Source organism: Chiloscyllium punctatum, chromosome 10 (genome assembly GCF_047496795.1).
Source record: "Chiloscyllium punctatum isolate Juve2018m chromosome 10, sChiPun1.3, whole genome shotgun sequence".
Lineage (NCBI taxonomy): Eukaryota > Metazoa > Chordata > Chondrichthyes > Orectolobiformes > Hemiscylliidae > Chiloscyllium > Chiloscyllium punctatum.
Window position 1 is genome coordinate 1618236 of NC_092748.1, and position 25138 is coordinate 1643373.

Genomic DNA, 25138 nt, shown 5'->3' on the forward strand with positions numbered 1-25138 from the left:
TTCAGCCCCTCAGTTTCTCGCCCTCTGTTTCAGCCCCTCTGTTTCTCGCCCTCTGTTTCAGCCCTTCTGTTTCAGCCCCTCTGTTTCAGCCCCTCTGTTTCTCGCCCTCTGTTTCTCGCCCCCTGTTTCAGCCCCTCTGTTTCAGCCCCTCTGTTTCTCGCCCCCTGTTTCAGCCCCTCTTTTTCAGCCCCTCTGTCTCAGCCCCTCTGTTTCAGCCCCTCTGTTTCTCGCCCTCTGTTTCAGCCCCTCTGTTTCAGCCCCTCTGTTTCTCGCCCTCTGTTTCAGCCCCTCTGTTTCTCGCCCTTTGTTTCTCGCCCTCTGTTTCAGCCCCTCTGTTTCAGCCCCTCTGTTTCAGCCACTCTGTTTCAGCCCCTCGGTTTCTCGCCCTCTGTTTCAGCCCCTCTGTTTCTTGCCCTCTGTTTCAGCCCCTCTGTTTCAGCCCCTCTTTTTCTCGCCCTCTGTTTCAGCCCCTCTGTTTTAGCCCCTCTGTTTCAGCCCCTCTGTCTCTCGCCCTCTGTTTCAGCCCCTCTGTTTCTCGCCCTCTGTTTCAACCCCTCGGTTTCTCGCCCTCTGTTTTAGCCCCTGTGTTTCAGCCCCTCTGTTTCAGCCCCTCTGTTTCAGCCCCTCTGTTTCTCACCCTCTGTTTCAGCCCCTCGGTTTCTCGCCCTCTGTTTCAGCCCCTCTGTTTCAGCCCCTCTGTTTCAGCCCCTCTGTTTCAGCCCTTCTGTTTCTCGCCCTCTGTTTCAGCCCCTCTGTTTCAGCCCCTCTGTTTCTCGCCCCCTGTTTCAGCCCCTCTGTTTCAGTCCCTCTGTCTCAGCCCCTCTGTTTCAGCCCCTCTGTTTCTCGCCCTCTGTTTCAGCCCCTCTGTTTCTCGCCCACTGTTTCAGCCCCTCTGTTTCAGCCCCTTTGTTTCTCGCCCTCTGTTTCAGCCCCTCTGTTTCTCGCCCTCTGTTTCTCGCCCTCTGTTTCAGCCCCTCTGTTTCAGCCCTTTTGTTTCAGCCCCTCTATTTCAGCTCCTCTGTTTCTCGCCCTCTGTTTCTCGCCCTCTGTTTCTCGCCTTCTGTTTCAGCCCCTCTGTTTCAGCACCTCTGTTTCAGCCCCTCTGTTTCAGCGCCTCGGTTTCTCGCCCTCTGTTTCAGCCCCTCTGTTCCTCGCCCTCTGTTTCAGCCCCTCTGTTTCTCGCCCTCTGTTTCAGCCCCTCTGTTTCTCGCCCTCTGTTTCAGTCCCTCTGTTTCAGCCCCTCTGTTTCAGCCCCTCTGTTTCAGCCCCTCTGTTTCTCGCCCCCTGCTTCAGCCCCTCTGATTCAGCCCCTCTGTTTCTCGCCCCCTGTTTCAGCCCCTCTGTTTCAGCCCCTCTGTTTCTCGCCCTCTGTTTCAACCCCTCGGTTTCTCGCCCTCTGTTTTAGCTCCTCTGTTTCAGCCCCTCTGCTTCAGCCCCTCTGTTTCAGCCCCTCTGTTTCTCACCCTCTGTTTCAGCCCCTTGGTTTCTCGCCCTCTTTTTCAGCCCCTCTGTTTCAGCCACTCTGTTTCAGGCCCTCGGTTTCTCGCCCTTTGTTTCAGCCCCTCTCTTTCTCGCCCTCTGTTTCAGCCCCTCTGTTTCTCGCCCTCTGTTTCAGCCCCTCTGTTTCAGCCCCTCTGTTTCAGCCCCTCTGTTCCAGCCCCTCTGTTTCTCGCCCTCTGTTTCAGCCCCCCTGTTTCTCGCCCGCTGTTTCTCGCCCCCTGTTTCTCGCCCCCTGTTTCAGCCCCTCTGTTTCAGCCCCTCTGTTTCTCGCCCCCTGTTCCAGCCCCTCTGTTTCAGCCCCTCTGTTTCTCGCCCCTTGTTTCAGCCCCTCTGTTTCAGCCCCTCTGTTTCTCGCCCCTTGTTTCAGCCCCTCTGTTTCTCGCCCTCTGTTTCTCGCCCTCTGTTTCAGCCCCTCTGTTTCAGCCCCTCTGTTCCAGCCCCTCTGTTTCAGCCCCTCTGTTTCAGCCCCTCTGTTTCTAGCCCTCTGTTTCAGCCCCTCTGTTTCAGACCCTCTGTTTCAGCCCCTCTGTTTCTCGCCCTCTGTTTCTCGCCCTCTGTTTCAGCCCCTCTGTTTCAGCCCCTCTGTTCCAGCACCTCTGTTTCAGCCCCTCTGTTTCAGACCCTCTGTTTCTAGCTCTCTGTTTCAGCCCCTCTGTTTCAGCCCCTCTGTTTCTCGCCCCCTGTTTCAGCCCCTCTGTTTCAGCACCTCTGTTTCAGCCCCTCTGTTTCAGCCCCTCTGTTTCTCGCCCTCTGTTTCAGCCCCTCTGTTTCTCGCCCCCTGTTTCAGCCCCTCTGTTTCAGCCCCTCTGTTTCTCGCCCTCTGTTTCAGCCCCTCTGTTTCTCGCTCTCTGTTTCTCGCCCTCTGTTTCAGCCCCTCTGTTTCAGCCCCTCTGTTTCAGCCCTTCTGTTTCAACCCCTCTGTTTCAGCCCCTGTTTCTCGCCCTCTGTTTCTCGCCCTCTGTTTCTCGCCTTCTGTTTCAGCCCCTCTGTTTCAGCACCACTGTTTCAGCCCCTCTGTTTCAGCCCCTCGGTTTCTCGTCCTCTGTTTCAGCCCCTCTGTTTCCCGCCCTCTGTTTCAGCCCCTCTGTTTCTCGCCCTCTGTTTCAGCCCCTCTGTTTCTCGCCCACTGTTTCAGCCCCTCTGTTTCAGCCCCTCTGTTTCAGCCACTCTGTTTCTCGCCCTCTGTTTCAGCCCCCCTGTTTCTCGCCCCCTGTTTCTCGCCCCCTGTTTCTCGCCCCCTGTTTCAGCCCCTCTGTTTCAGCCCTCTGTTTCTCGCCCCCTCTTTCAGCCCCTCTGTTTCAGCCCCTCTGTTTCTCGCCCCCTGTTTCAGCCCCTCTGTTTCAGCCCCTCTGTTTCTCGCCCCTTGTTTCAGCCCCTCTGTTTCTCGCCCTCTGTTTCAGCCCCTCTGTTTCTCGCCCTCTGTTTCAGCCCCTCTGTTCCAGCACATCTGTTTCAGCCCCTCTGTTTCAGCCCCTCTGTTTCTAGCCCTCTGTTTCAGCCCCTCTGTTTCAGCCCCTCTGTTTCAGCCCCTCTGTTTCTCGCCTTCCGTTTCTCGCCCCCTGTTTCAGCCCCACTTTTTCAGCCCTTCGGTTTCTCGCCTTCTGTTTCAGCCCCTCTGTTTCAGCCCCTTTGTTTCAGCCCCTCTGTTTCAGCCCCTCTGTTTCTCGCCCTCTGTTTCAGCCCCTCTGTTTCTCGCCCTCTGTTTCAGCCTCTCTGTTTCAGCCCCTCTGTTTCAGCCCCTCTGTTCAGCCCCTCGGTTTCTCGCCCTCTGTTTCAGCCCCTCGGTTTCTCACCCTCTGTTTCAGCCCCTCTGTTTCAGCCCCTCTGTTTCTCGCCCTCTGTTTCAGCCCCTCTGTTTCTCGCCCTCTGTTTCAGCCCCTCTGTTTCTCACCCTCTGTTTCAGCCCCTCTGTTTCAGCCCCTCTGTTTCAGCCCCTCTGTTTCTCGCCCTCTGTTTCAGCCCCTCGGTTTCTCGCCCTCTGTTTTAGCCCCTCTGTTTCAACCCCTCTGTTTCAGCCCCTCTGTTTCAGCCCCTCTGTTTCTCGCCCTCTGTTTCTCACCCTCTGTTTCAGACCCTCGGTTTCTCACCCTCCGTTTCAGCTCCTCTGATTCTCGCCCTTTGTTTCAGCCCCTTTGTTTCTCGCCCTCTGTTTCAGCCCCTCTGTTTCAGCCCCTCAGTTTCTCGCCCCCTGTTTCAGCCCCTCTGTTTCAGCCCCTCTGATTCTCGCCCTCTGTTTCAGCCCCTCTGTTTCAGCCCCTCTGTTTCTCGCCCTCTGTTGCAGCCCGTCTGTTTCAGCTCCTCTTTTTGTCACCCTCTGTTTCAGCCCCTCTGTTTCAGCGCCTCTGTTTCTCACCCTCTGTTTCAGCCCCTCTGTTTCTCGCCCTCTGTTTCAGCCCCTCTGTTTCAGCCCCTCTGTTTCAGCCCCTCTGTTTCAGCCCCTCTGTTTCTCGCCCTCTGCTTCAGCACCTCTGTTTCAGCCCCTCTGTTTCTCACCATCTGTTTCTCACCCTCTGTTTCAGCCCCTCTGTTTCAGCCCCTCTGTTTCAGCCCCTCTGTTTAAGCACCTCTGTTTCTCGCCCTCTGTTTCAGCACCTCTGTTTCAGCCCCTCTGTTTCAGCCCCTCTGTTTCAGCCCCTCTGTTTCTCGGCCTCTGTTGCAGCCCGTTTGTTTCAGCTCCTCTTTTTGTCACCCTCTGTTTCAGCCCCTCTGTTTCAGCGCCTCTGTTTCTCGCCCTCTGTTTCAGCCCCTCTGTTTCTCGCCCTCTGTTTCAGCCCCTCTGTTTCAGCCCCTCTGTTTCAGCCCCTCTGTTTCAGCCCCTCTGTTTCTCGCCCTCTGTTTCAGCCCCTCTGTTTCAGCCCCTCTGTTTCTCACCCTCTGTTTCTCACCCTCTTTTTCAGCCCCTCTGTTCAGCCCCTCTGTTTCAGCCCCTCTGTTTAAGCCCCTCTGTTTCAGCACCTCTGTTTCAGCCCCTCTGTTTCAGCCCCTCTGTTTCAGCCGCTCTGTTTCTCACCCGCTGTTTCAGCCCCTCTGTTTCTCACCCTCCGTTTCAGCTCCTCTGATTCTCGCCCTTTGTTTCAGCCCCTTTGTTTCTCGCCCTCTGTTCCAGCCCCTCTGTTTCAGCCCCTCAGTTTCTCGCCAACTGTTTCAGCCCCTCTGTTTCAGCCCCTCTGATTCTCGCCCTCTGTTTCAGCCCCTCTGTTTCAGCCCCTCTGTTTCTCGCCCTCTGTTGCAGCCCGTCTGTTTCAGCTCCTCTTTTTGTCACCCTCTGTTTCAGCCCCTCTGTTTCAGCGCCTCTGTTTCTCGCCCTCTGTTTCAGCCCCTCTGTTTCTCGCCCTCTGTTTCAGCCCATCTGTTTCTCGCCCTCTGTTTCAGCCCCTCTGTTTCAGCCCCTCTGTTTCTCGCCCTCTGTTTCAACCCCTCTGTTTCAGCCCCTCTGTTTCTCACCCTCTGTTTCTCACCCTCTGTTTCAGCCCCTCTGTTTCAGCCCCTCTGTTTCAGCCCCTCTGTTTAAGCCCCTCTGTTTCTCGCCCTCTGTTTCAGCACCTCTGTTTCAGCCCCTCTGTTTCAGCCCCTCTGTTTCAGCCCCTCTGTTTCTCGCCCTCTGTTGCAGCCCGTTTGTTTCAGCTCCTCTTTTTGTCACCCTCTGTTTCAGCCCCTCTGTTTCAGCCCCTCTGTTTCTCGCCCTCTGTTTCAGCCCCTCTGTTTCAGCCCCTCTGTTTCAGCCCCTCTGTTTCAGCCCCTCTGTTTCTCGCCCTCTGTTTCAGCCCCTCTGTTTCAGCCCCTCTGTTTCTCACCCTCTGTTTCTCACCCTCTTTTTCAGCCCCTCTGTTTCAGCCCCTCTGTTTCAGCCCCTCTGTTTAAGCCCCTCTGTTTCTCGCCCTCTGTTTCAGCACCTCTGTTTCAGCCCCTCTGTTTCAGCCCCTCTGTTTCAGCCCCTCTGTTTCTCGCCCCCTGTTGCAGCCTGTCTGTTTCAGCTCCTCTTTTTCTCCACCACTGTTTCAGTCCCTCTGTTTCTCACCCTCTGTTTCAGCCCCTCTGTTTCAGCCCCTCTGTTTCTCGCCCTCTGTTTCAGCCCCTCTGTTTCAGCCCCTCTGTTTCAGCCCCTCTGTTTCAGCCCCTCTGTTTCTCACCCTCTGTTTCATCCCCTCTGTTTCAGCCCCTCTGATTCTCGCCCTCTGTTTCTCGCCCTCTTTCGGCCCCTCTGTATCAGCCCCTCTGTTTCTCGCCCTCTGTTTCTCGCCTTCTGTTTCAGCCCCTCTGTTTCAGCCCCTCTGTTTCAGCCCCTCTGTTTCACGCCCTCTGTTTCAGCCCCTCTGTTTCAGCCCCTCTGTTTCAACCCCTCTGTTTCAGCCCCTCTGTTTCTCGCCCCCTGTTTCAGCCCCTCTGTTTCAGCCCCTCTGTTCCTCGCCCCTCTATTTCAGCCCCTCTGTTTCAGACACTTTGTTTCAGCCTCTCTGTTTCAGCGCCTCTGTTTCTTGCCCTCTGTTTCATCCCCTCTGTTTCTCGCCCTCTGTTTCAGCCCATCTGTTTCAGCCCCTCTGTTTCAGCCCCTCTGTTTCAGCCCCTCTGTTTCAGCCCCTCTGTTTCTCACCCTCTGTTTCATCCCCTCTGTTTCAGCCCCTCTGATTCTCGCCCTCTGTTTCGGCCCCTCTGGTTCTCGCCCTCTGTTTCGGCCCCTCTGTATCAGCCCCTCTGTTTCTCGCCCTCTGTTTCAGCCCATCTGTTTCAGCCCCTCTGTTTCTCGCCCTCTGTTTCAGCCCCTCTGTTTCTCTCCCTCTGTTTCAGCCCCTCTGTTTCAGCCCCTCTGTTTCTCGTCCTCTGTTTCAGCCCCTCTGTTTCTCGACCTCTGTTTCAGGTCCTCTGTTTCTCGCCCCCCCCGTTGCAGCCCCTCTGTTTGAGCCCCTCTGTTTGAGCCCCTCTGTTTCAGCCCCTCTGTTTCTCGCCCTCTGTTTCGCGCCTTCTGTTTCTCGCCCTCTGTTTCATCCCCTCTGTTTCTCGCCCTCTGTTTCAGCCCCTCTGTTTCTCGCCCCCTGTTTCTGCCCCTCTGTTTCAGCCCCTCGGTTTCTCGCCCTCTGTTTCAGCCCCTCTGTTTCTCGCCCTCTGTTTCTCGCCCCCCGTTTCTAGCCCTCTGTTTCAGCCCCTCTGTTTAAGCCCCTCTGTTTCTCGCCCTCTGTTTCAGCACCTCTGTTTCAGCCCCTCTGTTTCAGCCCCTCTGTTTCAGCCCCTCTGTTTCTCGCCCTCTGTTGCAGCCCGTTTGTTTCAGCTCCTCTTTTTGTCACCCTCTGTTTCAGCCCCTCTGTTTCAGCCCCTCTGTTTCAGCCCCTCTGTTTAAGCCCCTCTGTTTCTCGCCCTCTGTTTCAGCACCTCTGTTTCAGCCCCTCTGTTTCAGCCCCTCTGTTTCAGCCCCTCTGTTTCTCGCCCCCTGTTGCAGCCTGTCTGTTTCAGCTCCTCTTTTTCTCAACCACTGTTTCAGTCCCTCTGTTTCTCACCCTCTGTTTCAGCCCCTCTGTTTCAGCCCCTCTGTTTCTCGCCCTCTGTTTCAGCCCCTCTGTTTCAGCCCCTCTGTTTCAGCCCCTCTGTTTCAGCCCCTCTGTTTCTCACCCTCTGTTTCATCCCCTCTGTTTCAGCCCCTCTGATTCTCGCCCTCTGTTTCTCGCCCTCTTTCGGCCCCTCTGTATCAGCCCCTCTGTTTCTCGCCCTCTGTTTCTCGCCTTCTGTTTCAGCCCCTCTGTTTCAGCCCCTCTGTTTCAGCCCCTCTGTTTCACGCCCTCTGTTTCAGCCCCTCTGTTTCAGCCCCTCTGTTTCAACCCCTCTGTTTCAGCCCCTCTGTTTCTCGCCCCCTGTTTCAGCCCCTCTGTTTCAGCCCCTCTGTTCCTCGCCCCTCTATTTCAGCCCCTCTGTTTCAGACACTTTGTTTCAGCCTCTCTGTTTCAGCGCCTCTGTTTCTCGCCCTCTGTTTCATCCCCTCTGTTTCTCGCCCTCTGTTTCAGCCCATCTGTTTCAGCCCCTCTGTTTCAGCCCCTCTGTTTCAGCCCCTCTGTTTCTCACCCTCTGTTTCATCCCCTCTGTTTCAGCCCCTCTGATTCTCGCCCTCTGTTTCGGCCCCTCTGGTTCTCGCCCTCTGTTTCGGCCCCTCTGTATCAGCCCCTCTGTTTCTCGCCCTCTGTTTCAGCCCATCTGTTTCAGCCCCTCTGTTTCTCGCCCTCTGTTTCAGCCCCTCTGTTTCTCTCCCTCTGTTTCAGCCCCTCTGTTTCAGCCCCTCTGTTTCTCGTCCTCTGTTTCAGCCCCTCTGTTTCTCGACCTCTGTTTCAGGTCCTCTGTTTCTCGCCCCCCCCGTTGCAGCCCCTCTGTTTGAGCCCCTCTGTTTGAGCCCCTCTGTTTCAGCCCCTCTGTTTCTCGCCGTCTGTTTCGCGCCCTCTGTTTCTCGCCCTCTGTTTCATCCCCTCTGTTTCTCGCCCTCTGTTTCAGCCCCTCTGTTTCTCGCCCCCTGTTTCTGCCCCTCTGTTTCAGCCCCTCGGTTTCTCGCCCTCTGTTTCAGCCCCTCTGTTTCTCGCCCTCTGTTTCTCGCCCCCCGTTTCTCGCCCTCTGTTTCAGCCCCTCTGTTTAAGCCCCTCTGTTTCTCGCCCTCTGTTTCAGCACCTCTGTTTCAGCCCCTCTGTTTCAGCCCCTCTGTTTCAGCCCCTCTGTTTCTCGCCCTCTGTTGCAGCCCGTTTGTTTCAGCTCCTCTTTTTGTCACCCTCTGTTTCAGCCCCTCTGTTTCAGAGCCTCTCTTTCTCGCCCTCTGTTTCAGCCCCTCTGTTTCTCGCCCTCTGTTTCAGCCCCTCTGTTTCAGCCCCTCTGTTTCAGCCCCTCTGTTTCTCGCCCTCTGTTTCAGCCCCTCTGTTTCAGCCCCTCTGTTTCTCACCCTCTGTTTCTCATCCTCTTTTTCAGCCCCTCTGTTTCAGCCCCTCTGTTTCAGCCCCTCTGTTTAAGCCCCTCTGTTTCAGCACCTCTGTTTCAGCCCCTCTGTTTCAGCCCCTCTGTTTCAGCCGCTCTGTTTCTCACCCTCTGTTTCAGCCCCTCTGTTTCTCACCCTCCGTTTCAGCTCCTTTGATTCTCGCCCTTTGTTTCAGCCCCTTTGTTTTTCGCCCTCTGTTTCAGCCCCTCTGTTTCAGCCCCTCAGTTTCTCGCCCCCTGTTTCAGCCCCTCTGTTTCAGCCCCTCTGTTTCAGCCCCTCTGTTTCTCGCCCTCTGTTTCTCACCCTCTGTTTCAGCCCCTCTGTTTCAGCCCCTCTGTTTCAGCCCCTCTGTTTAAGCCCCTCTGTTTCTCGCCCTCTGTTTCAGCACCTCTGTTTCAGCCCCTCTGTTTCAGACCCTCTGTTACAGCCCCTCTGTTTCTCGCCCTCTGTTGCAGCCCGTTTGTTTCAGCTCCTCTTTTTGTCACCCTCTGTTTCAGCCCCTCTGTTTCAGCGCCTCTGTTTCTCGCCCTCTGTTTCAGCCCCTCTGTTTCTCGCCCTCTGTTTCAGCCCCTCTGTTTCAGCCCCTCAGTTTCTCGCCCCCTGTTTCAGCCCCTCTGTTTCAGCCCCTCTGTTTCAGCCCCTCTGTTTCTCGCCCTCTGTTTCTCACCCTCTGTTTCAGCCCCTCTGTTTCAGCCCCTCTGTTTCAGCCCCTCTGTTTAAGCCCCTCTGTTTCTCGCCCTCTGTTTCAGCACCTCTGTTTCAGCCCCTCTGTTTCAGACCCTCTGTTACAGCCCCTCTGTTTCTCGCCCTCTGTTGCAGCCCGTTTGTTTCAGCTCCTCTTTTTGTCACCCTCTGTTTCAGCCCCTCTGTCTCAGCCCCTCTGTTTCTCACCCTCTGTTTCTCACCCTCTTTTTCAGCCCCTCTGTTTCAGCCCCTCTGTTTCAGCCCCTCTGTTTAAGCCCCTCTGTTTCTCGCCCTCTGTCTCAGCACCTCTGTTTCAGCCCCTCTGTTTCAGCCCCTCTGTTTCAGCCCCTCTGTTTCTCGCCCCCTGTTGCAGCCTGTCTGTTTCAGCTCCTCTTTTTCTCACCCACTGTTTCAGTCCCTCTGTTTCAGCCCCTCTGATTCTCGCCCTCTGTTTCAGCCCCTCTGTTTCTCGCCCTCTGTTTCAGCCCCTCTGTTTCAGCCTCTCTGTTTCAGCCCCGCTGTTTCTCGCCCTCTGTTTCAGCCCCTCTGTTTCAGCCCCTCTGTTTCAGCCCCTCTGTTGCATCCCCTCTGTTTCAGCCCCTCTGTTTCTCGCCCTCTATTTCAGCCGCTCTGTTTCAGCCCCTCTGATTCTCGCCCTCTCTTTCGGCCCCTCTGTTTCTCGCCCTCTCTTTCGGCCCGTCTGTTTCAGCTCCTCTTTTTCTCAACCACTGTTTCAGTCCCTCTGTTTCTCACCCTCTGTTTCAGCCCCTCTGTTTCAGCCCCTCTGTTTCTCGCCCTCTGTTTCAGCCCCTCTGTTTCAGCCCCTCTGTATCAGCCCCTCTGTTTCTCGCCCTCTGTTTCTCGCCTTCTGTTTCAGCCCCTCTGTTTCAGCCCCTCTGTTTCAGCCCCTCTGTTTCACGCCCTCTGTTTCAGCCCCTCTGTTTCAGCCCCTCTGTTTCAACCCCTCTGTTTCAGCCCCTCTGTTTCTCGCCCCCTGTTTCAGCCCCTCTGTTTCAGCCCCTCTGTTCCTCGCCCCTCTGTTTCAGCCCCTCTGTTTCAGACACTTTGTTTCAGCCCCTCTGTTTCAGCGCCTCTGTTTCTCGCCCTCTGTTTCATCCCCTCTGTTTCTCGCCCTCTGTTTCAGCCCATCTGTTTCAGCCCCTCTGTTTCATCCCCTCTGTTTCAGCCCATCTGTTTCAGCCCCTCTGTTTCTCACCCTCTGTTTCATCCCCTCTGTTTCAGCCCCTCTGATTCTCGCCCTCTGTTTCGGCCCCTCTGTTTCTCGCCCTCTGTTTCGGCCCCTCTGTATCAGCCCCTCTGTTTCTCGCCCTCTGTTTCTCGCCTTCTGTTTCAGCCCCTCTGTTTCAGCCCCTCTGTTTCTCGCCCTCTGTTTCAGCCCCTCTGTTTCAGCCCCTCTGTTTCTCACCCTCTGTTTCTCACCCTCTGTTTCAGCCCCTCTGTTTCAGCCCCTCTGTTTCAGCCCCTCTGTTTAAGCCCCTCTGTTTCTCGCCCTCTGTTTCAGCACCTCTGTTTCAGCCCCTCTGTTTCAGCCCCTCTGTTTCAGCCCCTCTGTTTCTCGCCCTCTGTTGCAGCCCGTCTGTTTCAGCTCCTCTTTTTGTCACCCTCTGTTTCAGCCCCTTTGTTTCAGCGCCTCTGTTTCTCGCCCTCTGTTTCAGCCCCTCTGTTTCTCGCCCTCTGTTTCAGCCCCTCTGTTTCAGCCCCTCTGTTTCAGCCCCTCTGTTTCTCGCCCTCTGTTTCAGCCCCTCTGTTTCAGCCCCTCTGTTTCTCACCCTCTGTTTCTCACCCTCTGTTTCAGCCCCTTTGTTTCAGCCCCTCTGTTTCAGCCCCTCTGTTTAAGCCCCTCTGTTTCTCGCCCTCTGTTTCAGCACCTCTGTTTCAGCCCCTCTGTTTCAGCCCCTCTGTTTCAGCCCCTCTGTTTCTCGCCCCCTGTTGCAGCCTGTCTGTTTCAGCTCCTCTTTTTCTCACCCACTGTTTCAGTCCCTCTGTTTCAGCCCTTCTGATTCTCGCCCTCTGTTTCAGCACCTCTGTTTCTCGCCCTCTGTTTCAGCCCCTCTGTTTCAGCCCCTCTGTTTCAGCCCCGCTGTTTCTCGCCCTCTGTTTCAGCCCCTCTGTTTCAGCCCCTCTGTTTCAGCCCCTCTGTTGCATCCCCTCTGTTTCAGCCCCTCTGTTTCTCGCCCTCTATTTCAGCCGCTCTGTTTCAGCCCCTCTGATTCTCGCCCTCTCTTTCGGCCCCTCTGTTTCTCGCCCTCTGATTCAGCCCGTCTGTTTCAGCTCCTCTTTTTCTCAACCACTGTTTCAGTCCCTCTGTTTCTCACCCTCTGTTTCAGCCCCTCTGTTTCAGCCCCTCTGTTTCACGCCCTCTGTTTCAGCCCCTCTGTTTCAGCCCCTCTGTTTCAACCCCTCTGTTTCAGCCCCTCTGTTTCTCGCCCCCTGTTTCAGCCCCTCTGTTTCAGCCCCTCTGTTCCTCGCCCCTCTATTTCAGCCCCTCTGTTTCAGACACTTTGTTTCAGCCTCTCTGTTTCAGCGCCTCTATTTCTCGCCCTCTGTTTCATCCCCTCTGTTTCTCGCCCTCTGTTTCAGCCCATCTGTTTCAGCCCCTCTGTTTCAGCCCCTCTGTTTCAGCCCCTCTGTTTCAGCCCCTCTGTTTCTCACCCTCTGTTACATCCCCTCTGTTTCAGCCCCCCTGATTCTCGCCCTCTGTTTCGGCCCCTCTGGTTCTCGCCCTCTGTTTCGGCCCCTCTGTATCAGCCCCTCTGTTTCTCGCCCTCTGTTTCAGCCCATCTGTTTCAGCCCCTCTGTTTCTCGCCCTCTGTTTCAGCCCCTCTGTTTCTCTCCCTCTGTTTCAGCCCCTCTGTTTCAGCCCCTCTGTTTCTCGTCCTCTGTTTCAGCCCCTCTGTTTCTCGACCTCTGTTTCAGGTCCTCTGTTTCTCGCCCCCCCGTTGCAGCCCCTCTGTTTGAGCCCCTCTGTTTGAGCCCCTCTGTTTCAGCCCCTCTGTTTCTCGCCCTCTGTTTCGCGCCCTCTGTTTCTCGCCCTCTGTTTCATCCCCTCTGTTTCTCGCCCTCTGTTTCAGCCCCTCTGTTTCTCGCCCCCTGTTTCTGCCCCTCTGTTTCAGCCCCTCGGTTTCTCGCCCTCTGTTTCAGCCCCTCTGTTTCTCGCCCTCTGTTTCTCGCCCCCCGTTTCTCGCCCTCTGTTTCAGCCCCTCTGTTTAAGCCCCTCTGTTTCTCGCCCTCTGTTTCAGCACCTCTGTTTCAGCCCCTCTGTTTCAGCCCCTCTGTTTCAGCCCCTCTGTTTCTCGCCCTCTATTTCAGCCGCTCTGTTTCAGCCCCTCTGATTCTCGCCCTCTTTTTCGGCCCCTCTGTTTCTCGCCCTCTCTTTCGGCCCGTCTGTTTCAGCTCCTCTTTTTCTCAACCACTGTTTCAGTCCCTCTGTTTCTCACCCTCTGTTTCAGCCCCTCTGTTTCAGCCCCTCTGTTTCTCGCCCTCTGTTTCAGCCCCTCTGTTTCAGCCCCTCTGTTTCAGCCCCTCTGTTTCCGCCCCTCTGTTTCTCACCCTCTGTTTCATCCCCTCTGTTTCAGCCCCTCTGATTCTCGCCCTCTGTTTCTCGCCCTCTTTCGGCCCCTCTGTATCAGCCCCTCTGTTTCTCGCCCTCTGTTTCTCGCCTTCTGTTTCAGCCCCTCTGTTTCAGCCCCTCTGTTTCAGCCCCTCTGTTTCACGCCCTCTGTTTCAGCCCCTCTGTTTCAGCCCCTCTGTTTCAACCCCTCTGTTTCAGCCCCTCTGTTTCTCGCCCCCTGTTTCAGCCCCTCTGTTTCAGCCCCTCTGTTCCTCGCCCCTCTGTTTCAGCCCCTCTGTTTCAGACCCTTTGTTTCAGCCCCTCTGTTTCAGCGCCTCTGTTTCTCGCCCTCTGTTTCATCCCCTCTGTTTCTCGCCCTCTGTTTCAGCCCATCTGTTTCAGCACCACTGTTTCAGCCCCTCTGTTTCAGCCCATCTGTTTCAGCCCCTCTGTTTCTCACCCTCTGTTTCATCCCCTCTGTTTCAGCCCCTCTGATTCTCGCCCTCTGTTTCGGCCCCTCTGTTTCTCGCCCTCTGTTTCGGCCCCTCTGTATCAGCCCCTCTGTTTCTCGCCCTCTGTTTCTCGCCTTCTGTTTCAGCCCCTCTGTTTCAGCCCCTCTGTTTCTCGCCCTCTGTTTCAGCCCCTCTGTTTCAGCCCCTCTGTTTCTCACCCTCTGTTTCTCACCCTCTGTTTCAGCCCCTCTGTTTCAGCCCCTCTGTTTCAGCCCCTCTGTTTAAGCCCCTCTGTTTCTCGCCCTCTGTTTCAGCACCTCTGTTTCAGCCCCTCTGTTTCAGCCCCTCTGTTTCAGCCCCTCTGTTTCTCGCCCTCTGTTGCAGCCCGTCTGTTTCAGCTCCTCTTTTTGTCACCCTCTGTTTCAGCCCCTTTGTTTCAGCGCCTCTGTTTCTCGCCCTCTGTTTCAGCCCCTCTGTTTCTCGCCCTCTGTTTCAGCCCCTCTGTTTCAGCCCCTCTGTTTCAGCCCCTCTGTTTCAGCCCCTCTGTTTCTCGCCCTCTGTTTCAGCCCCTCTGTTTCAGCCCCTCTGTTTCTCACCCTCTGTTTCTCACCCTCTGTTTCAGCCCCTTTGTTTCAGCCCCTCTGTTTCAGCCCCTCTGTTTAAGCCCCTCTGTTTCTCGCCCTCTGTTTCAGCACCTCTGTTTCAGCCCCTCTGTTTCAGCCCCTCTGTTTCAGCCCCTCTGTTTCTCGCCCCCTGTTGCAGCCTGTCTGTTTCAGCTCCTCTTTTTCTCACCCACTGTTTCAGTCCCTCTGTTTCAGCCCCTCTGATTCTCGCCCTCTGTTTCAGCCCCTCTGTTTCTCGCCCTCTGTTTCAGCCCCTCTGTTTCAGCCCCTCTGTTTCAGCCCCGCTGTTTCTCGCCCTCTGTTTCAGCCCCTCTGTTTCAGCCCCTCTGTTTCAGCCCCTCTGTTGCATCCCCTCTGTTTCAGCCCCTCTGTTTCTCGCCCTCTATTTCAGCCGCTCTGTTTCAGCCCCTCTGATTCTCGCCCTCTCTTTCGGCCCCTCTGTTTCTCGCCCTCTGATTCAGCCCGTCTGTTTCAGCTCCTCTTTTTCTCAACCACTGTTTCAGTCCCTCTGTTTCTCACCCTCTGTTTCAGCCCCTCTGTTTCAGCCCCTCTGTTTCTCGCCCTCTGTTTCAGCCCCTCTGTTTCAGCCCCTCTGTTTCAGCCCCTCTGTTTCAGCCCCTCTGTTTCTCACCCTCTGTTTCATCCCCTCTGTTTCAGCCCCTCGATTCTCGCCCTCTGTTTCGGCCCCTCTGTTTCTCGCCCTCTGTTTCTCGCCTTCTGTTTCAGCTCCTCTGTTTCAGACCCTCTGTTTCAGCCCCTCTGTTTCTCGCCCTCTGTTTCAGCCCCTCTGTTTCAGCCCCTCTGTTTCAACCCCTCTGTTTCAGCCCCTCTGTTTCTCGCCCCCTGTTTCAGCCCCTCTGTTTCAGCCCCTCTGTTCCTCGCCCCTCTGTTTCAGCCCCTCTGTTTCAGACCCTTTGTTTCAGCCCCTCTGTTTCAGCGCCTCTGTTTCTCGCCCTCTGTTTCATCCCCTCTGTTTCTCGCCCTCTGTTTCAGCCCCTCTGTTTCAGCCCCTCTGTTTCAGCCCCTCTGTTTCAGCCCCTCTGTTTCAGCCCCTCTGTTTCTCGCCCTCTGTTTCAGCCCCTCTGTTTCAGCCCCTCTGTTTCGCACCCTCTGTTTCCCACCCTCTGTTTCAGCCCCTCTGTTTCAGCCCCTCTGTTTAAGCCCCTCTGTTTCTCGCCTTCTGTTTCAGCAACTCTGTTTCAGCCCCTCTGTTTCAGCCCCTCTGTTTCAGCCCCTCTGTTTCTCGCCCCCCGTTGCAGCCCCTCTGTTTCAGCCCCTCTGTTTCAGCCCCACTGTTTCAGCCCCTCTGTTTCTCGCCCTCTGTTTCTCGCCCTCTGTTTCAGCCCCTCTGTTGCTCGCACTCTGTTTCATCCCCTCTGTTTCTCGCCGTCTGTTTCAGCACCTCTGTTTCTCGCCCCCTGTTTCTGCCCCTCTGTTTCAGCCCCTCTGCTTCTCGCCCTCTATTTCAGCTCCTCTGTTTCTCGCCCTCTGTTTCTCGCCCTCTGTTTCTCACCCTCTGTTTCAGCCCCTCTGTTTCAGCCCCTCTGTTTCAGCCCCTCGGTTTCTCGCCCTCTGTTTCAGCCCCTCTGTTTCTCGCCCTCTGTTTCAGCCCCTCTGTTTCATCCCCTCTGTTTCAGCCCCTCTGTTTCTAGCCCTCCGTTTCAGTCCCTCTGTTTCAGCCCCTCTGTTTCAGCCCCTCTGTTTCAGCCCCTCTTTTTCTCGCCCTCTGTTTCTCGCTCCCTGTTTCAGCCCCTCTGTTTCAGCCCCTCGGTTTCTCGCCCTCTGTTTCAGCCCCTGTGTTTCAGCCCCTCTGTTTCAGCCCCTCTGTTTCAGCCCCGCTGTTTCTCGCGCTCTGTTCCAGCCCCTCTGTTTCTCGCCCTCTGTGTCAGCCCCTCTGTTTCAGCCCCTCTGTTTCAGCACCTCTGTTTCAGCCCCTCTGTTTCTCGCCCCCTGTTTCTCGCCCCCTGTTTCTCGCTCCTTGTTTCTCGCCCCCTGTTTCAGCCCCTCTGTTTCAGCCCCTCAGTTTCTCGCCCCCTCGTTCAGCCCCTGTGTTTCAGCCCCTCTGTTTCTCGCCCACCGTTTCAGCCCCTCTGTTTCACGCCCTCTGTTTCTCGCCCTCTGTTTCAGCCTTTCTGTTTCAGCCCCTCTGTTTCTCGCCCTCTGTTTCAGCCCCTCTGTTTCTCGTCCTCTGTTTCAGCCCCTCTGATTCAGCCCCTCTGTTTCAGCCCCTCTGTTTCTCGCCCTCTGTTTCTCGCCCCCTGTTTCAGCCCCTCTGTTTCAGCCCCTCGGTTTCTCGCCCTCTGTTTCAGCCCCTCTGATTCAGCCCCTCTGTTTCAGCCCCTCTGTTTCTCGCCCTCTGTTTCTCGCCCCCTGTTTCAGCCCCTCTGTTTCAGCCCCTCGGTTTCTCGCCCTCTGTTTCAGCCCCTCTGTTTCAGCCCCTCTGTTTCAGCCCCTCTGTTTCAGCCCCTCTGTTTCTCACCCTCTGTTTCAGCCCCTCTGTTTCAGCCCCTCTGATTCTCGCCCTCTGTTTCGGCCCCTCTGTTTCTCGCCCTCTGTTTAGGCCCCTCTGTTTCAACCCCTCTGTTTCTCGCCCTCTGTTTCTCGCCCTCTATTTCAGCCCCTATGTTTCAGCCCCTCTGTTTCAACCCCTCTGTTTCTTGCCCTCTGTTTCAGCCCCTCTGTTTCAGCCCCTCTGATTCTCGCCCTCTCTTTCGGCCCCTCTGTTTCTCGCCCCCTGTTTCAGCCCCTCTGTTTCAGCCCCTCGGTTTCTCGCGCCCTGTTTCAGCCCCTCTGTTTCAGCCCCTCTATTTCTCGCCCTCTGTTTCAGCCCCTCTGTTTCAGCCCCTCTGTTTCTCGCCGTCTGTTTCAGCCCCTCTGTTTCTCGTCCTCTGTTTCAGCCCTTCTGTTTCTCGCCCTCTGTTCCAGCCCCTCTGTTTCTCGCCCCCCGTTGCAGCCCCTCTGTTTCAGCCCCTCTGTTTCAGCCCATCTGTTTCAGCCCCTCTGATTCTCGCCCTCTGTTTCTCGCCCTCTGTTTCAGCCCCTCTGTTTATCGCCCTCTGTTTCATCCCCTCCGTTTCTCGCCCTCTGTTTCAGCTCCTCTGTTTCTCGCCCTCTGTTTCAGCCCCTCTGTTTCTCGCCCTCAGTTTCTCGCCCTCTGTTTCAGCCCCTCTGTTTCAGCCCCTCTGTTTCAGCCCCTCTGTTTCTAGCACTCTGTTTCAGCCCCTCTGTTTCAGACCCTGTGTTTCAGCCCCTCTGTTTCAGCCCCTCTGTTTCTCGCCCTATGTTTCTGACCCCCTGTTTCAGCACCTCTGTTTCAGCCCCTCGGTTTCTCGCCCTCTGTTTCAGACCCTCTGTTTTAGCCCCTCTGTTTCAGCCCCCCTGTTTCTCGCCCCCTGTTTGTCGCCCCCAGTTTCTCGCTCCTTGTTTCTCGCCCACTGTTTCAGCCCCTCTGTTTCAGCCCCTCAGTTTCTCGCCCCCTGTTTCAGCCCCTCTGTTTCAGCCCCTCTGATTCTCGCCCTCTGTTTCAGCCCCTCTGTTTCAGCCCCTCTGTTTCAGCCCCTCTGTTTCAGCCGCTCTGTTTCTCGCCCTCTGTTTCAGCCCCTCTGTTTCAGCCCCTCTGTTTCAGCCCCTCTGTTTCAGCCCCTCTGTTTCTAGCACTCTGTTTCAGCCCCTCTGTTTCAGACCCTCTGTTTCAGCCCCTCTGTTTCAGCCCCTCTGTTTCAGCCCCGCTGTTTCTCGCCCTCAGTTTCAGCCCCTCTGTTTCTCGCCCCCTGTTTCTAGCTCCTTGTTTCTCGCACCCTTTTTCAGCCCCTCTGTTTCAGCCCCTCAGTTACTCGCCCTCTGTTTCAGCCCCTCTGTTTCAGCCCCTCTGTTTCAGCCCCTCTGTTTCAGCCGCTCTGTTTCTCACCCTCTGTTTCAGCCCCTCTGTTTCTCGCCCTCTGTTTCAGCCCCTTTGTTTCTCGCCCTCTGTTTCAGCCCCTCTGTTTCAACCCCTCAGTTTCTCGCCCCCTGTTTCAGCCCCTCTGTTTCAGCCCCTCTGATTCTCGCCCTCTGTTTCAGCCCCTCTGTTTCAGCCCCTCTGTTTCTCGCCCTCTCTTTCAGCCCCTCTGTTTCTCGCCCTCTGTTTCAGCCCCTCTGTTTCAGCACCTCTGTTTCAGCCCCTCTGTTTCAGCCCCTCTGTTTCAACCCCTCAGTTTCTCGCCCCCTGTTTCAGCCCCTCTGTTTCAGCCCCTCTGATTCTCGCCCTCTGTTTCAGCCCCTCTGTTTCAGCCCCTCTGTTTCTCGCCCTCTGTTGCAGCCCGTTTGTTTCAGCTCCTCTTTTTCTCACCCTCTGTTTCAGCCCCTCTGTTTCAGCCCCTCTGTTTCTCGCCCTCTCTTTCAGCCCCTCTGTTTCTCGCCCTCTGTTTCAGCCCCTCTGTTTCAGCCCCTCTGTTTCAGCCCTCTGCTCCCCTCTGTTTCAGCCCCTCTGTTTCAGGCCCTCTGTTTCTCACCCTCTGTTTCAGCCCTTCTGTTTCAGCCCCTCTGTTTCAGCACCTCTGTTTAAGCCCCTCTGTTTCTCACCCTCTGTTTCAGCCCTTCTGTTTCAGCCCCTCTGTTTCAGACCCTCTGTTTCAAACACTCTGTTTCTCGCCCCCTGTTGCAGCCCGTCTGTTTCTGCTCCTCTTTTTCTCACCCACTGTTTCAGCCCCTCTGTTTAAGCCCGTCTGCTTCTCGCCCTCTGTTTCAGCCCTTCTGTTTCTCGCCCTCTGTTTCAGCCCCTCTGTTTCAGCCCCTCTGTTTCAGCCCCGCTGTTTCAGCCCCTCTGTTTCAGCCCCTCTGTTTCAGCCCCTCTGTTTAAGCCCCTCTGTTTCTCGCCCTCTGTTTCAGCACCTCTGTTTCAGCCCCTCTGTTTCAGCCCCTCTGTTTCAGCCCCTCTGTTTCTCGCCCTCTGTTGCAGCCCGTTTGTTTCAGCTCCTCTTTTTGTCACCCTCTGTTTCAGCCCCTCTGTTTCAGCGCCTCTGTTTCTCGCCCTCTGTTTCAGCCCCTCTGTTTCTCGCCCTCTGTTTCAGCCCCTCTGTTTCAGCCCCTCTGTTTCAGCCCCTCTGTTTCAGCCCCTCTGTTTCTCGCCCTCTGTTTCAGCCCCTCTGTTTCAGCCCCTCTGTTTCTCACCCTCTGTTTCTCACCCTCTTTTTCAGCCCCTCTGTTTCAGCCCCTCTGTTTCAGCCCCTCTGTTTAAGCCCCTCTGTTTCTCGCCCTCTGTTTCAGCACCTCTGTTTCAGCCCCTCTGTTTCAGCCCCTCTGTTTCAGCCCTTCTGTTTCTCGCCCCCTGTTGCAGCCTGTCTGTTTCAGCTCCTCTTTTTCTCACCCACTGTTTCAGTCCCTCTGTTTCAGCCCCTCTGATTCTCGCCCTCTGTTTCAGCCCCTCTGTTTCAGCCCCTCTGTTTCTAGCACTCTGTTTCAGCCCCTCTGTTTCAGACCCTCTGTTTCAGCCCCTCTGTTTCAGCCCCTCTGTTTCTGCCCCGCTGTTTCTCGCCCTCAGTTTCAGCCCCTCTGTTTCTCGCCCCGTTTCTAGCTCCTTGTTTCTCGCCCCCTGTTTCAGCCCCTCTGTTTCAGCCCCTCAGTTACTCGCCCTCTGTTTCAGCCCCTCTGTTTCAGCCCCTCTGTTTCAGCCCCTCTGTTTCAGCCGCTCTGTTTCTCACCCTCTGTTTCAGCCCCTCTGTTTCTCAACCTCTGTTTCAGCCCCTCTCATTCTCGCCCTCTGTTTCAGCCCCTTTGTTTCTCGACCTCTGTTTCAGCCCCTCTGTTTCAACCCCTCAGTTTCTCGCCCCCTGTTTCAGCCCCTCTGTTTCAGCCCCTCTGATTCTCGCCCTCTGTTTCAGCCCCTCTGTTTCAGCCCCTCTGTTTCTCGCCCTCTGTTGCAGCCCGTTTGTTTCAGCTCCTCTTTTTCTCACCCTCTGTTTCAGCCCCTCTGTTTCAGCCCCTCTGTTTCTCGTCCTCTCTTTCAGCCCCTCTGTTTCTCGCCCTCTGTTTCAGCCCCTCTGTTTCAGCCCCTCTGTTTCAGCCCCTCTGTTTCTCGCCCTCTGTTTCAGCCCCTCTGTTTCAGCCCCTCTGTTTCTCACCCTCTGTTTCAGCCCTTCTGTTTCAGCCCCTCTGTTTCAGCACCTCTGTTTAAGCCCCTCTGTTTCTCACCCTCTGTTTCAGCCCTTCTGTTTCAGCCCCTCTGTTTCAGACCCTCTGTTTCAAACACTCTGTTTCTCGCCCCCTGTTGCAGCCCGTCTGTTTCTGCTCCTCTTTTTCTCACCCACTGTTTCAGCCCCTCTGTTTAAGCCCGTCTGCTTCTCGCCCTCTGTTTCAGCCCTTCTGTTTCTCGCCCTCTGTTTCAGCCCCTCTGTTTCAGCCCCTCTGTTTCAGCCCCGCTGTTTCTCGCCCTCAGTTTCAGCCCCTCTGTTTCAGCCCCTCTGTTTCAGCCCTTCTGTTTCAGCCCCTCTGTTTCTCGCCCCCTGTTGCAGCCCCTCTGTTTCAGCCCCTCTGTTTCTCGCCCTCTGTTTCAGCCCCTCTGTTTCAGCCGCTCTGTTTCTCACCCTCTGTTTCAGCCCCTCTGTTTCTCACCCTCCGTTTCAGCTCCTCTGATTCTCGCCCTTTGTTTCAGCCCCTTTGTTTCTCGCCCTCTGTTTCAGCCCCTCTGTTTCAGCCCCTCAGTTTCTCGCCCCCTGTTTCAGCCCCTCTGTTTCAGCCCCTCTGATTCTCGCCCTCTGTTTCAGCCCCTCTGTTTCAGCCCCTCTGTTTCTCGCCCTCTGTTGCAGCCCGTCTGTTTCAGCTCCTCTTTTTGTCACCCTCTGTTTCAGCCCCTCTGTTTCAGCGCCTCTGTTTCTCGCCCTCTGTTTCAGCCCCTCTGTTTCTCGCCCTCTGTTTCAGCCCCTCTGTTTCAGCCCCTCTGTTTCAGCCCCTCTGTTTCAGCCCCTCTGTTTCTCGCACTCTGTTTCAGCCCCTCTGTTTCAGCCCCTCTGTTTCTCACTCTCTGTTTCTCACCCTCTGTTTCAGCCCCTCTGTTTCAGCCCCTCTGTTTAAGCCCCTCTGTTTCTCGCCCTCTGTTTCAGCACCTCTGTTTCAGCCCCTCTGTTTCAGCCCCTCTGTTTCAGCCCCTCTGTTTCTCGCCCTCTGTTGCAGCCCGTTTGTTTCAGCTCCTCTTTTTGTCACCCTCTGTTTCAGCCCCTCTGTTTCAGCGCCTCTGTTTCTCGCCCTCTGTTTCAGCCCCTCTGTTTCTCGCCCTCTGTTTCAGCCCCTCTGTTTCAGCCCCTCTGTTTCAGCCCCTCTGTTTCAGCCCCTCTGTTTCTCGCCCTCTGTTTCAGCCCCTCTGTTTCAGCCCCTCTGTTTCTCACCCTCTGTTTCTCACCCTCTTTTTCAGCCCCTCTGTTTCAGCCCCTCTGTTTCAGCCCCTCTGTTTAAGCCCCTCTGTTTCTCGCCCTCTGTTTCAGCACCTCTGTTTCAGCCCCTCTGTTTCAGCCCCTCTGTTTCAGCCCTTCTGTTTCTCGCCCCCTGTTGCAGCCTGTCTGTTTCAGCTCCTCTTTTTCTCACCCACTGTTTCAGTCCCTCTGTTTCAGCCCCTCTGATTCTCGCCCTCTGTTTCTCGCCCTCTGTTTCAGCCCCTCTGTTTCAGCCCCTCTGTTTCAGCCCCGCTGTTTCTCGCCCTCTGTTTCAGCCCCTCTGTTTCAGCCCCTCTGTTTCAGCCCCTCTGTTGCATCCCCTCTGTTTCAGCCCCACTGTTTCTCGCCCTCTACTTCAGTCGCTCTGTTTCAGCCACTCTGATTCTCGCCCTCTCTTTCGGCCCCTCTGTTTCTCGCCCTCTGATTCAGCCCGACTGTTTCAGCTCCTCTTTTTGTCACCCTCTGTTTCAGCCCCTCTGTTTCAGCGCCTCTGTTTCTCGCCCTCTGTTTCAGCCCCTCTGTTTCTCGCCCTCTGTTTCAGCCCCTCTGTTTCAGCCCCTCTGTTTCAGCCCCTCTGTTTCAGTCCCTCTGTTTCTCACCCTCTGTTTCAGCCCCTCTGTTTCAGCCCCGCTGTTTCTCGCCCTCTGTTTCAGCCCCTCTGTTTCAGCCCCTCTGTTTCAGCCCCTCTGTTTCTCACCCTCTGTTTCATCCCCTCTGTTTCAGCCCCTCTGATTCTCGCCCTCTGTTTCTCGCCCTCTGTTTCGGCCCCTCTGTATCAGCCCCTCTGTTTCTCGCCCTCTGTTTCTCGCCTTCTGTTTCAGCCCCTCTGTTTCAGCCCCTCTGTTTCAGCCCCTCTGTTTCACGCCCTCTGTTTCAGCCCCTCTGTTTCAGCCCCTCTGTTTCAGCCCTTCTGTTTCAGCCCCTCTGTTTCTCGCCCCCTGTTTCAGCCCCTCTGTTTCAGCCCCTCTGTTTCTCGCCCTCTGTTTCAGCCCCTCTGTTTCAGCCCCTCTGATTCTCGCCCTCTGTTTCGGCCCCTCTGTTTCTCGCCCTCTGTTTCAGCCCTTCGGTTTCTCGCCCTCTGTTTCAGCCCCTCTGTTTCTCGCCCTCTGTTTCAGCCCCTCTGTTTCAGCCGCTCTGTTTCTCACCCTCTGTTTCAGCTCCTCTGTTTCTCACCCTCCGTTTCAGCTCCTCTGATTCTCGCCCTTTGTTTCAGCCCCTTTGTTTCTCGCCCTCTGTTTCAGCCCCTCTGTTTCAGCCCCTCAGTTTCTCGCCCCCTGTTTCAGCCCCTCTGTTTCAGCCCCTCTGTTTCTCGCACTCTGTTTCAGCCCCTCTGTTTCAGCCCCTCTGTTTCTCACCCTCTGTTTCTCACCCTCTGTTTCAGCCCCTCTGTTTCAGCCCCTCTGTTTAAGCCCCTCTGTTTCTCGCCCTCTGTTTCAGCACCTCTGTTTCAGCCCCTCTGTTTCAGCCCCTCTGTTTCAGCCCCTCTGTTTCTCGCCCTCTGTTGCAGCCCGTTTGTTTCAGCTCCTCTTTTTGTCACCCTCTGTTTCAGCCCCTCTGTTTCAGCGCCTCTGTTTCTCGCCCTCTGTTTCAGCCCCTCTGTTTCTCGCCCTCTGTTTCAGCCCCTCTGTTTCAGCCCCTCTGTTTCAGCCCCTCTGTTTCAGCCCCTCTGTTTCTCGCCCTCTGTTTCAGCCCCTCTGTTTCAGCCCCTCTGTTTCTCACCCTCTGTTTCTCACCCTCTTTTTCAGCCCCTCTGTTTCAGCCCCTCTGTTTCAGCCCCTCTGTTTAAGCCCCTCTGTTTCTCGCCCTCTGTTTCAGCACCTCTGTTTCAGCCCCTCTGTTTCAGCCCCTCTGTTTCAGCCCTTCTGTTTCTCGCCCCCTGTTGCAGCCTGTCTGTTTCAGCTCCTCTTTTTCTCACCCACTGTTTCAGTCCCTCTGTTTCAGCCCCTCTGATTCTCGCCCTCTGTTTCAGCCCCTCTGTTTCAGCCCCTCTGTTTCTAGCACTCTGTTTCAGCCCCTCTGTTTCAGACCCTCTGTTTCAGCCCCTCTGTTTCAGCCCCTCTGTTTCTGCCCCGCTGTTTCTCGCCCTCAGTTTCAGCCCCTCTGTTTCTCGCCCCGTTTCTAGCTCCTTGTTTCTCGCCCCCTGTTTCAGCCCCTCTGTTTCAGCCCCTCAGTTACTCGCCCTCTGTTTCAGCCCCTCTGTTTCAGCCCCTCTGTTTCAGCCCCTCTGTTTCAGCCGCTCTGTTTCTCACCCTCTGTTTCAGCCCCTCTGTTTCTCAACCTCTGTTTCAGCCCCTCTCATTCTCGCCCTCTGTTTCAGCCCCTTTGTTTCTCGACCTCTGTTTCAGCCCCTCTGTTTCAACCCCTCAGTTTCTCGCCCCCTGTTTCAGCCCCTCTGTTTCAGCCCCTCTGATTCTCGCCCTCTGTTTCAGCCCCTCTGTTTCAGCCCCTCTGTTTCTCGCCCTCTGTTGCAGCCCGTTTGTTTCAGCTCCTCTTTTTCTCACCCTCTGTTTCAGCCCCTCTGTTTCAGCCCCTCTGTTTCTCGTCCTCTCTTTCAGCCCCTCTGTTTCTCGCCCTCTGTTTCAGCCCCTCTGTTTCAGCCCCTCTGTTTCAGCCCCTCTGTTTCTCGCCCTCTGTTTCAGCCCCTCTGTTTCAGCCCCTCTGTTTCTCACCCTCTGTTTCAGCCCTTCTGTTTCAGCCCCTCTGTTTCAGCACCTCTGTTTAAGCCCCTCTGTTTCTCACCCTCTGTTTCAGCCCTTCTGTTTCAGCCCCTCTGTTTCAGACCCTCTGTTTCAAACACTCTGTTTCTCGCCCCCTGTTGCAGCCCGTCTGTTTCTGCTCCTCTTTTTCTCACCCACTGTTTCAGCCCCTCTGTTTAAGCCCGTCTGCTTCTCGCCCTCTGTTTCAGCCCTTCTGTTTCTCGCCCTCTGTTTCAGCCCCTCTGTTTCAGCCCCTCTGTTTCAGCCCCGCTGTTTCTCGCCCTCAGTTTCAGCCCCTCTGTTTCAGCCCCTCTGTTTCAGCCCTTCTGTTTCAGCCCCTCTGTTTCTCGCCCCCTGTTGCAGCCCGTCTGTTTCAGCCCCTCTGTTTCTCGCCCTCTGTTTCAGCCCCTCTGTTTCAGCCGCTCTGTTTCTCACCCTCTGTTTCAGCCCCTCTGTTTCTCACCCTCCGTTTCAGCTCCTCTGATTCTCGCCCTTTGTTTCAGCCCCTTTGTTTCTCGCCCTCTGTTTCAGCCCCTCTGTTTCAGCCCCTCAGTTTCTCGCCCCCTGTTTCAGCCCCTCTGTTTCAGCCCCTCTGATTCTCGCCCTCTGTTTCAGCCCCTCTGTTTCAGCCCCTCTGTTTCTCGCCCTCTGTTGCAGCCCGTCTGTTTCAGCTCCTCTTTTTGTCACCCTCTGTTTCAGCCCCTCTGTTTCAGCGCCTCTGTTTCTCGCCCTCTGTTTCAGCCCCTCTGTTTCTCGCCCTCTGTTTCAGCCCCTCTGTTTCAGCCCCTCTGTTTCAGCCCCTCTGTTTCAGCCCCTCTGTTTCTCGCACTCTGTTTCAGCCCCTCTGTTTCAGCCCCTCTGTTTCTCACTCTCTGTTTCTCACCCTCTGTTTCAGCCCCTCTGTTTCAGCCCCTCTGTTTAAGCCCCTCTGTTTCTCGCCCTCTGTTTCAGCACCTCTGTTTCAGCCCCTCTGTTTCAGCCCCTCTGTTTCAGCCCCTCTGTTTCTCGCCCTCTGTTGCAGCCCGTTTGTTTCAGCTCCTCTTTTTGTCACCCTCTGTTTCAGCCCCTCTGTTTCAGCGCCTCTGTTTCTCGCCCTCTGTTTCAGCCCCTCTGTTTCTCGCCCTCTGTTTCAGCCCCTCTGTTTCAGCCCCTCTGTTTCAGCCCCTCTGTTTCAGCCCCTCTGTTTCTCGCCCTCTGTTTCTCACCCTCTTTTTCAGCCCCTCTGTTTCAGCCCCTCTGTTTCAGCCCCTCTGTTTAAGCCCCTCTGTTTCT